Below are 11,043 nucleotides of genomic sequence, written 5' to 3' on the forward strand. Positions count from 1 at the left end.
GAGCTGAGCGTACAAGGGGTCTGAAGAGTGCTACACTCCAACTGAGAAGGAGATCTTAGCCGCGTATGAGGGGGCTCGGGCTGCTTCCGAAGTAGCTGGTACTGAAATGCAGCTCTTTCTGGCACCTCGACTGTCAATGATGAACCGGATGTTGAAAGGGGAGGTTCTCTCCACCCATCATGCTACCGATGCCACCTGGAGCAAGTGGATTGCACTGATTAGACAACAAGCGTGGATGGGGAACCTCAATCGTCCAGGAATTTTAGAAGTGATCATGAACTGGACTGAAGATAAAAAGTTTGGAACATCACCAGGAGAAGAGGTGTCATGTGCTAAAGCGGCCCCACCATACATCGAACTACCAGAAAATGAAAAGAAATATGCTCTTTTCACTGATGGATCATTTCATATTGTAGGGAAGCATCGGAGATGGAAAGCTGCTGTTTGGAGCCCCACACGACAGGTCGCAGAGGCCACTGAAGGTAAAGGAGAATCAAGTCAGTTTGCAGAGGTAAAAGCTGTCCAGCTGACCTTAGATGTGGCTGAACGGGAGAGGTGGCCAATGCTTTATCTTTATACTGACTCATGGATGGTGGCAAATGCCTTATGGGGGTTGTTACAGCAGTGGGAACAAAATAACTGGCAACGGAGGTGTAAACCTATTTGGGCTGCTGAACTGTAGAAAAACATAACTGCTCAAAAAAAAGATATGATTGTAAAGGTGTGTCACGTGGATGCACACTTGCCCAAGAGTCGGGCTATTGCAGAACAACAAAACAACCATCAGGTAGGTCGAGCTGCCAGAATTGAGGTGGCTCAAATAGACTTGGACTGGCAGAACAAGAGTGAATTATTTCAAGCTTGATGGTTCCATGAGACCTCAGGCCATCAAGGAATGGACATAACATATAATTGGGCTAGAGACTGAGGGGTGGACTTAACTATGGATGCTATTGCACTGGTTATTCATGACTGTGAATCATGTGCCATAATTAAACAAGCCAAGAATATGAAGCCTCTCTGGGGGGAAGGCCAAGGCAAAAGTATAAATATGGGGAGGAGTGACAGGTGAATGATGTCACCTTGCCAGGATCTCATAATGATAAGCGTTTTGTGCTTACCATGGTGGAAGCAACCACTGGGTGGCTTGAAACATACGCAGTACCCCATGCTACTGCCAGAAACACAATATTGGGTTGTTAGAAACAAGTCCTATAGAGACATGACACCTCAGAAAGAACTGAGTCTCATAATGGGACACATTTCAAAAATTCCCTTAATAAATACTTGGGCCAAAGTTCATGGCATTGAGTGGATTTATCATATCCCCTACCATGCACCAGCTTCTGGTAAAATTAAAAGATACAATGGGGTGTTGAAAACTATGTTGAAAGCAATGGGTGGTGGAACACTGAAGCACTGGGAAAAGCATTTGCATGTGGTGCAAGGATGCTGTTAAAGTTCATATCCCACATGTGCCCTGTGTCTCATCACAGGATGTGGGGTGTGAGAAGGGCCCAGTCTGAACAAGCAGTCAATCCCAGTGAAACTCTGAACTTCAGATCTCTCAGTTCCAGTGCCCTCCTGTGCACACTCTCCCATAGTTTGATGTTCTTTATGTTCTGCATTGCCCAGAAGTGCACCCAGTGCTCCAGGTGAGGCAGTAGCAATGCAGAGCAAAGAGGGACAAACCTTTCTCCCACCCAGCTGGCAATAAATTGCTTGATGCACTTTAGGGGACTGTTGGCCTTCTTGGCTGGCTGGGCACACTGCTGACTCACTTAAAATTTTATGTTGAGCAGGACCCCCAATCCTTTTCAGTCAGACGTCTCTCATGTGTCCAATATACAGACAGTGTTTATGTCCAGGGTTGCCCATACCCAGGTGCACAATCAGGCACTTGTTCTTGTTATACTTTATGCACTTGGTGCTTAGTACCAACTGGTACCCACTTCTCTGACTTGTCCACATCTCTCTGCAAGTCCTCTCCACCCTCAGTGGAGGCAACAACACCTCCTCATCTGGTCTCATCAGCAAACTTGCTCAGAACATCTTCTAGTCCTGCATGCAAGTCATCTGCATAAACATGAAAGGAAAGTGGCCCTAAAATGGAACCCTGGGGAGCTCTGACAGTGACCATCTACCAGCCCAATGGAACCCACTGACTATAATCCTTTGGGACAGAACTACTGGCCAACTGCTCACCCACCACTGCTGGTGAACCTGAAAGGCAAAATGTCAGCGTGCTGGGTCAAACAGAGAAACACCAATATAGTTACATATAGCTGCATCAATTTATTGCCCGAAAGCCAGACTTTTATAGGAGACAGACAAGGGTGTCCAAAAATCACACACGCTAATTGGAGGAAAGCTACTGCAATAACAACCCTATAACCCCCCTGCAAAGCCACGAGCCATTCATTCTTTTCCTAGAGATGTCCTTTGTTCTCATGCTGTTTATCCTGCTCCGCAGCTGCTGCTCTGTGAACTCCTTATCTCAATCCATGGCTGCTGCTCTGTAAAATTCTTCTTGTATTACAACACACCACGTTCTGTTTCTGTCTAGCTGTATGCAGGAATTTCTGTCCAGAAGGGTGCTGGAGAAATAGTATCAAAAGCTCTACTGAAATCCTCAAGGATTACATCAACTGCCTTCCCTTGTTCAGCTCAATGGATAAAGGTGTCATAAAAAGACCTGAAATTAAATAGGACCTTCCCCTCTGTATCTTGTGTTGTCTGTGACCTGTCCTTCAGTTGTTTTTCCATAACTCCCACCATCATTTTCTCCATAATTTTACCAAGCACTGTAGTGAGACTGACAGGTCCATAGTTGCCCGTGTCATCTTTCTTGCTCTTCCTTACAATGAGACAACATTTGCCAGCTTCCTGTCAACAGGTATGACCCTAGATTTATTAGATGCCATTGAAATGCGAGCCCAGAGCATGCTAAAGTGCCATCAGTGCAAGAACGTAGATGTGCCATAGCTTTGCAATGCCTTGAAATCCAGACTATGCCACAGATGGAGCAGAGAGGAAGATCTGCCTCTTCTGTTCTGAGCTCATCCTTTTGATAAGCTGAATATCACTACATACTCCATGGGGTCAGGTGCAAAAGACACAATGGGTGCCCTAAGCACGTGGCTGAGGTGGTATTTAGGATGGCCAAGAATACCTCCCTTCTGGCCCTCAGCTGATGCTCCAGAAGGAGGTGTCTATCTCATAGATTTTCCGTCACAGTTTACAAGCACTAGCACAAAACTAGGATCACCCAAGGCACCTTGGGCATCACTGAGAGACTGTGTATGAGTAGTGCAGTCCCTGTGGAATAAAAACCAAGGATTCAGATGAGGGACTCACACACAGACACCTCACTGTGCACATCTGAACTCAGCTAGGTGAACTTGTAGCTCCTGTGGTTCTTTGAAAAACTGATCCCAATTCAGCCCCAGGGTTTCCATCTGAGGATGAGATGCCTAACGCTAGAATAAGGATGGGATGGTCTGTTGATAACAGGACAAATGGAAACGGATTTAAATTAAAAAGGGGAGACATAGGTTAGATGTGAGGAACCTATATTTTTACACAGCAACACTGGAAAAAGTTGCCCTCAGAGGCTGTGCATGCCCAATGGATGGGATCCTGGGTTTACTCTGGGTTTACCCTCACGTCAGTCCATGTTTCTACTCATACTTTTGTCTAGGTGAACTCTCACTTTACTCAAGGTTTTACTCACAGTTTACCATCAGGGAGTGTGATCGGGAGATGGGCTGGTGGAGTGACTTGCTGGCATCCCCGAGGGAAGGCTGCCAGGCAGATACCCCCAGAAAAGTGGTTGACTCCCTGCCCTGTCACAGTCAGACAGACCTGACTGATGAGAAGGGTTGGAAGAGAGTCCCAACTCAACATCACAGGAGCCCCCCCATGCCTGCCTAGCCCTCGACCCCTGATCCATCTAAGCAACAGGTTTGACACTCTGAAATCTGAAGGAGATAAGAATGGGGAGGCAATGGAGGATCTGCCTAGGAGGAAACCTAATGCAAGGCAGTCACTACCAAGCCTTGTGACTTCCTCTGCCATGAAAGAATGAAGGGTGGCCGTGGTGGGTGACTCCCTTCTCAGAGGAATAGAGGGCCCCATTTGCAGACTGGACCCCAGTTGTCAGTAAGTCTGCTGCCTTCTTGGTTTCAGGTCAGGGACATAATGAGGAAACTCCCAATGCTGGTTAGGTCCACTGATTATTTTCCACTACTCATAGTTTAGGTGGGCAGTGATGAAATTTCTTAGATAAGACTACAAACTATAAAAAGAGATTTCAGGAATTTAGGCCATTTAGTTCACAAAGTGGGAGATCAAGTGATTTTTTGTTCTATACCTTCAGTGGCAGTGAGGGACACAGAGCAGGCTTGGAAAGCAAAGCAATGAACAATTGTCTCAGAGGTTGGTACTGAGCCAGAAACTTTGAGTTCTTTGATCACAGGACAGTTTACTTGGCCCATGGTCTGTTATCCATGAATGGAACCCAACTGTCTCAAAGGGGGAAGTGAATCCTAGCATAGACGGTAGCGGGGCTTATCGAAAGAGCTTTAAACTAGCTACGATGGGGGAGTGGACAAAACAGGGCTTACCAGAGATAAGCCTAGGGAAATGCTGTTTGAGCTGGGAGAGAGGCAGATGCCTCAGCTGAAGTGCGTCTACACCAACGCACGCAGCTTGGTCAACAAGCAAGAGGAGCTGGAAGCAACTGTGCATCTGACAAACCATGACCTAGTTGCTATTACCGACCCATGGTGGGACCACTGCCATGACTGGAGTGCTGTGATGGATGGTTACAAGCTCTTCAGAAGGGATAGAGGAGGAAGGAAGGGTGGTGGTGTGGCCCTTTATATTAAAGAGAGTTTTGATGTTGAAGAGCTTGGGCTTCAGAATGAAGTGCATGTTTGTAAGGATCGGGGGAAAGGCCTGTAAGTGTGACATCTTGCTAAAGGTTTCTTATAGACCGCCTAATTGATGGGTGAGGCATTCTATGAGCAGCTTACTGAAGTCGCAAGATTGCCAGCACTCATTTTCTTGGGAGACTACAACTTCTCTGATATATGCTGGGAATATAATAAATAGCAGAGGAATCAGTCCAAGAGGTTTATAGATTGCATGCAAGACAGCTTCCTTACACAGCTGGTATGAAGTCCTACCAGGGGTGGTTCCTTGCTAGACCTGCTCTTCACTAACAGTTAAGGACTGGTAGGAGTTGAGAAGGTTGGGGACTGTCTTGGGCAGAGTGGCCATGAAATGGTAGAATTCTCTATTCTTGGAGATGTCAGAAGGGTGACTAGCAAAACTACTATCCTGAACTTCTAGAGGGCGGACTTTGACCTGTTCAGGACACTTGTAGCACAGGTCCCTTGGGAGTCGCTCCTTATGGGTAAAGGGGTCCAGGAAGCCTGGACACTCCTCAAGATGGAAATCTTAAAGGCACGAGATCAGGCTGTCCCTGAATGCCATAAGGTGAGCCATAGGGGAAGAAGACCAGTGCAGATGAACTGGGAAAAACTATTGAGACTCAGGAAGAAAAAGAGAATCTCCGTCCTCTGGAAGAAGGGGCTGGGTACTTGGGGAGATTACAAGGAAGTTGCTAAGGCATGCAGGGAGGAAGTTAGGAAGGCACATTAATTCCCTGTCCCTTAATCCATGCCCAGAGCTTCTCAGCCATGTCACTGCCAACTGTAAGCTCCATGCAGAGTTCAAGTGGAACACAGAGGGCACAGCCTTCTGCTGGGTGGATGCAAGTGTTGGTGGAACCAGATGGGACAAAGCCCTCCCACCATGCCCTCCTGGGAAAATGGCCACCCCAAGAATGGCAGTCTGCCTCCTCCATGACCCCATCTGAAATGCTCCTGCACTGATTGATTATAGGGCTTTAAACCAGGTCCAAATGGGGAAGGGTGGGGAATTGGATGTGACAGAGAAGGGCTGAGGGATATTGTTGCTGTTGGAGATTGAATGGAAAGCCTCTGAGTTGTTCTATAGGATTGTGTGAGGATTCCTCAGAGAAAGTCTTGTTGCCAATACCCCGTCCTAAATCTTACTGTGTACCCTCTGGGGGTAACCCCAACCTACTGCTGCCCTAAAGTACCTGTAGACCAGTGCGGGTAGCATGGGAAATAAACGGGACAAATCAAGAGAAAACCACAGAGCTTTTCCTTTCATGCAGGCTGCTGATTCTGAGCAAGGCCCTGAACATCAGTACCACAGTGTAGATGCAAGACCCAGACAGGCTAAATCAAAGCATGCTTCTGGAAGGGGATGCTTTCTGAAGAATCCTTACACTAATGAGAGGACCACAAACATTCACTCAGCGAACTCCAAATCTCTGTGCCTTTGCAGGCCTAGGGTCTTGTTTGGTTCACAGAGACACGGTGGGTTGATTCTCAGCTCTGTACTGTAGCAAATGGGGTACAGATTCTGCATGACGGATGGGCAAGGAAGAAGAGAAAAGGCTGCTGCCATCCATGAGAGGGCACTGAGCTCTGCCTGGGGATGGCAGAGGAGCCAGCTGAGAACTGATGGAAAGGGCTCAGAGAGGAGAGCGGCAGATTCTGTTCCTTGCTTCCTGATCAGGAAGAACAAGAAGAGGGGACAGGCAGGAATCTGAGTTACAGCTGGGATGGAATTGTTTTCTTCAGACTGTCTGCTGTGGTGCAGTGTTTTGGTTCTAGGAGAAAACCATTGATAACACTCTGATGTTTACAGCTGCTGCTAAGCAGTGTTGTACAGAGCCAAGGCCATGGTCAGTGGAGGGCACATGGAGCTGGGAGGGAACAGAGTGAGGACAGCTGACCAGTGGCCAAAGGGACGTTCTCTATCAGCTGACAGCAAGCAGAAATTGTATTGAAAGGGGTGGGAGTTCATCTCAGTCTCTTCACTGCTCAGGGCCCAGCTGTGCATCAGTCTGGTGGTGCTGAGCAAGTGCTTGTGCATCAGTTGTTACATACGATTCTATATCAACGGATATATAGTGATTACTATTACTCCTCTCCTTTTATCTCTCTTAGTAAACTGCTTTGTTACAACCCAGAAGTTGTACTCTTTTTCCCAGTTCTCATCCCCATCCCACTGGGAATGGGGCAGTGCACAAAGCACTGTGAGCTGCTGAGCCACATGTTGGGTTCAACAACCACAGTCATTTTGGTGCCTGATGTGAGGCTCCAAGGGTTGTGGTAACAGCACATCTGTCCAGAGTGGACAGGGCTTTGTGGGAGTTGGAGATGTGCAGGCCATGGTGCTGATAGTTTCCCTATTTGTGAAGCTTGCTGAGTCTTCTCATGAAGCTGCATTTCACAGCTCCTTGCTTGCTGCTTGTTTTCCCTGCTGCATCATTTGTCAACTCTGGATGCTGGATTAGGGTATTTATTTTGCTATGCTGTTTGACCTTGGTTTGTACCACGATAAAATTGGCAAAGTGAAGTTTTGTGCACATTCAGCTCTTTGGACATCTTTGGGTTTTGGAAGTAATATTGTTGGTATGATTAGGAATTACACATTTTACACTGTCGTCTCTGGGAGACCAGGGGTATTCAAGGAGAGACTGGATATTGTGTTGAGGGACATGGTTAAGTGGGAGCTATTGGTAATAGGTGAACGGTTGGATTGGATGATCTTTCAGGCCTTTTCCAGCCTTGGTGATTCTATGATTCTAGGATTGAGGTTAAACAATTATTCAGGAATATCAGTGAGAGATCTGCCCCAAGGTGAGAAGGCTCTGCATGGCAGGGGGTGTGGGACAGTCTGGGCAGCTGCCTGGAGTGGTGGGCACCCCCAGGGCTTTGGAACTTCATCTCCGAGCAACTGCAGGATCCTGAGAAACTGGTAGAATATTGGAGACAGGTCTGCTGTGGCACTGGTAATCCTAAAAAGGCCCAAATGACTGCAGTGTGCCAGGGCCTGGCCCACACCTACTGAGCTGTCTTCAACACTATTCAGCATCTTCAAGGGGAAGAGAGCTGGATCTGCTGACATTGCTGCAGCCTCTGCAACTCCTGGCACAGTCCCTGCAATAGCTCCAAGTTTTTGCTACACATCCTGCAGTTGCTCCAAGCTCTGGACAGATCCCACTGTCACTCCACCCCTCATAAGGAGCTCTGCGGTCACTTATGCTACAGGTCCTGTAGCTGTTCCAAGTATTGAGATAAGAAAATTAAGCAAACCACTGAGTGCTGCTGTAGAGACGACGGGACTGCTGTGAGACACACAAGACCTTCAGGCCTGTAGAAATGAGAGGACTCGAATCCTCTGTGCACTGTATCAGTGTAAAGAGAGGAGGAATGAAAAGAACTAGTTGTGCTTCTATCTATGGCTGTACCTTCCCCAAATCCAGACAAAGTTGGATAAGAGAAGAGCTAAGGAAAAGCGTATTTTGAATGCTATTTATTTATCTCTTAACCTATTCGGGGAATCTGGTTCCATGTTTACATGAGCTCTTGGAGTGAGAAAATGGATAGTAGGTGTGAAAGAAGTGAATCAATTTTTTATTTATAAGTTCAATAACATTTTTTTGCACGTTGCTATATCTCACATAATCAATCAATCAAAGATGCATAAAAGATGAAGAACCATCACTGGGAATCATGCGATGAAGATGTGCACTTTATTGAAGCGGGAATAGTGAGTATTGCAACACCTTCCTGAGAGCGTGCTTGATCTCCCTGTTCCTCATGCTGTAGATAATAGGGTTCAGTGCTGGAGGAACCACTGAGTACAGAAGTGCCACTGTCAGATCCAGGAGTGGGGAGGGAATGGAGGGGGGCTTCAGGTAGGCAAAAGCACCAGTGCTGAGAAACAGGGAGACCACGGCCAGGTGAGGGAGGCACGTGGAGAAGGCTTTGCGCCGTCCCTGCTCAGAGGGCATCCTCAGCACAGCCACGAAGATCTGCACATAGGACACAACTATGAAAACATAGCAGCCTACGTCTAAACTGATAGTAAAAATGAGAAACACAACTTCCCTGAGATTTGATTCTGAGCAGGAGAGCTTGAGGATCTGGGGAATTTCACAGAAAAACTGGTTGACAACATTGCCTTGGCAGAGAGGCAGTGAAAACGTACTGGCAGTGTGCAGCAGGGAATTGAGAACCCCAGTGCCCCAGGCAGCTGCTGCCATGGTGGCACAAGCTCTGCTGTCCATCAAGGTCCCGTAGTGCAGGGGCTTGCAGATGGCAACATAGCGGTCATAGGACATGATGGTGAGAAGGGAATACTCTGCTGACATGAAGAAGGTAAAGAAAAAGAGCTGTGCAGCACATCCTGTGTAGGAGATGGCCCTGTTGTCCCAGAGGGCGTTGGGCATGGCTTTGGGGAGAGTGGTGGAGATGCTGCCCAGGTCGAGGAGGGCCAGGTTGAGGAGGAAGAAGTACATGGGGGTGTGCAGGCGGCGGTCGCAGGCTACGGCTGTGCTGATGAGGCCGTTGCCCAGGAGGGCAGCCAGGTAGATGCCCAGGAAGAGCCAGAAGTGCAGGAGCTGCAGCTGCCGCGTGTCTGCCAACGGCAGCAGGAGGAACTCACTGATGGAGCTGCTGTTGGGCATCTGCTGTTGTTGGGCTTGGAGTCCTGCTCAGAGTGCAGAAGATAATGACAAGTCCAGACCATTCTCAGAGGCACTACTCCTGCTATACTATGAAATGTTTTAATTCTCCTACAACAGTGTACATTTAGCACCATTACTTGCATTTAATTTCATGTAGATCAGCATTCCTTAAGCAGAAGCAGCATATGGAGCTCTAACCTTCCTCTTATTTTCTTATCCCTTCTCCCTGGATATTTTCATCTGTTTCATGTCTCATATCTTTACCCCAAGTGCTCTTAGAGCCCCCTACCCGAGCTTCTGTGGCATTCAGTTTCAGTTAGAAAATGCTGCCTGTTTGTAGGATAAGTGAATTATTCATGCCTACAGAAAATGATGATAATTCCATCCTTCGAGAAAGGGGAGACTGAAAGCACATCATGTGTGAGTGTTCACAAAACAAGCAATTGATTGATGAAAAATTCTCAGAACTCTTATTGCCCCTTTTAGATTTCTGACTCCAAACCTCTTTGCCTCAGAACAGGAAATGGAAACCCCCTGCCTTGGCTCTCCTCTTGCAAAGTGCCCTCAGAAACATTCAGTTGTGCAGTGGAGCTGTGATCCCCTGCCCCAGGCAGCAGCTGTGGCAGCACAAGCCCTGCCGGGGGCCTCCTTCCCCCCACACGTCTCCCCGCAGCGCCCTGGGCAGCTCCCCCGGCAGGCTGAGTGCTGAGTCTGGCAGGCGGCAGAGTCCCATACCCAGCACACAGCCCCTGGGGCACAGCAGGGACCCTGCTCTGCAGGACAGCCCTGGGCACCCGTCTCAGCTGGAGCAGAAAGCTTTTTCCACAGTAAAGAAACATGCAGTGCCTGCAGTCAGATCTCCTATGGGATGTCCCAGTTATAGTTACCCCTTAATTAAAAGCAGCTCATGGTCAGCTGTGAGACTTACCTTGTCATGGTCTGTGAGCAATGCTCCTGCAGTGAGTTCACAGCCCGCTCACACCACACACATCCTGCAAGCTCTCTCCAATTTCTCACCTCTCCTTCTGTCACCTGCAGGCTGTGCTGTGCACGAGATCTGCTCCTGGGCACAGCTGTCTCTCTGCAGCTCTGCCCACTTTTATGAGCTCCCTGTCCCAGGAACCTGGACAAGCAAGCAGCAGATTATGTCATTTTTATCCTTCCCACTCATTTCCCCTGACATGTCCCTGGGTCCTCATGGCCAACAGCTCCTGAAAGACAACAGCATCATGACTGTGCTTTGAAATCCGCTCAATTAACCACCACATGTCCAGTGGTCAGTGACTGATTGGAGACATATGGGGAGTGCTCCCAGAGATCGTTTGATGAAACAATAAGGGCAACCAGACAAGGAAGGCGAGGTTTGGACTTTCCCTGTGCAGGGCAGTGATCCAGCTGAGGCAGTGCAGGAGTCTCATCCCTTGACAGAAATCCTGGAGCTGAAATGGGATTCGGCTCCCCACAGA

The sequence above is a fragment of the Coturnix japonica genome, chromosome 31, assembly GCF_054131305.1.
Source record: "Coturnix japonica strain WE chromosome 31, WE-NBRP24, whole genome shotgun sequence".
Lineage (NCBI taxonomy): Eukaryota > Metazoa > Chordata > Aves > Galliformes > Phasianidae > Coturnix > Coturnix japonica.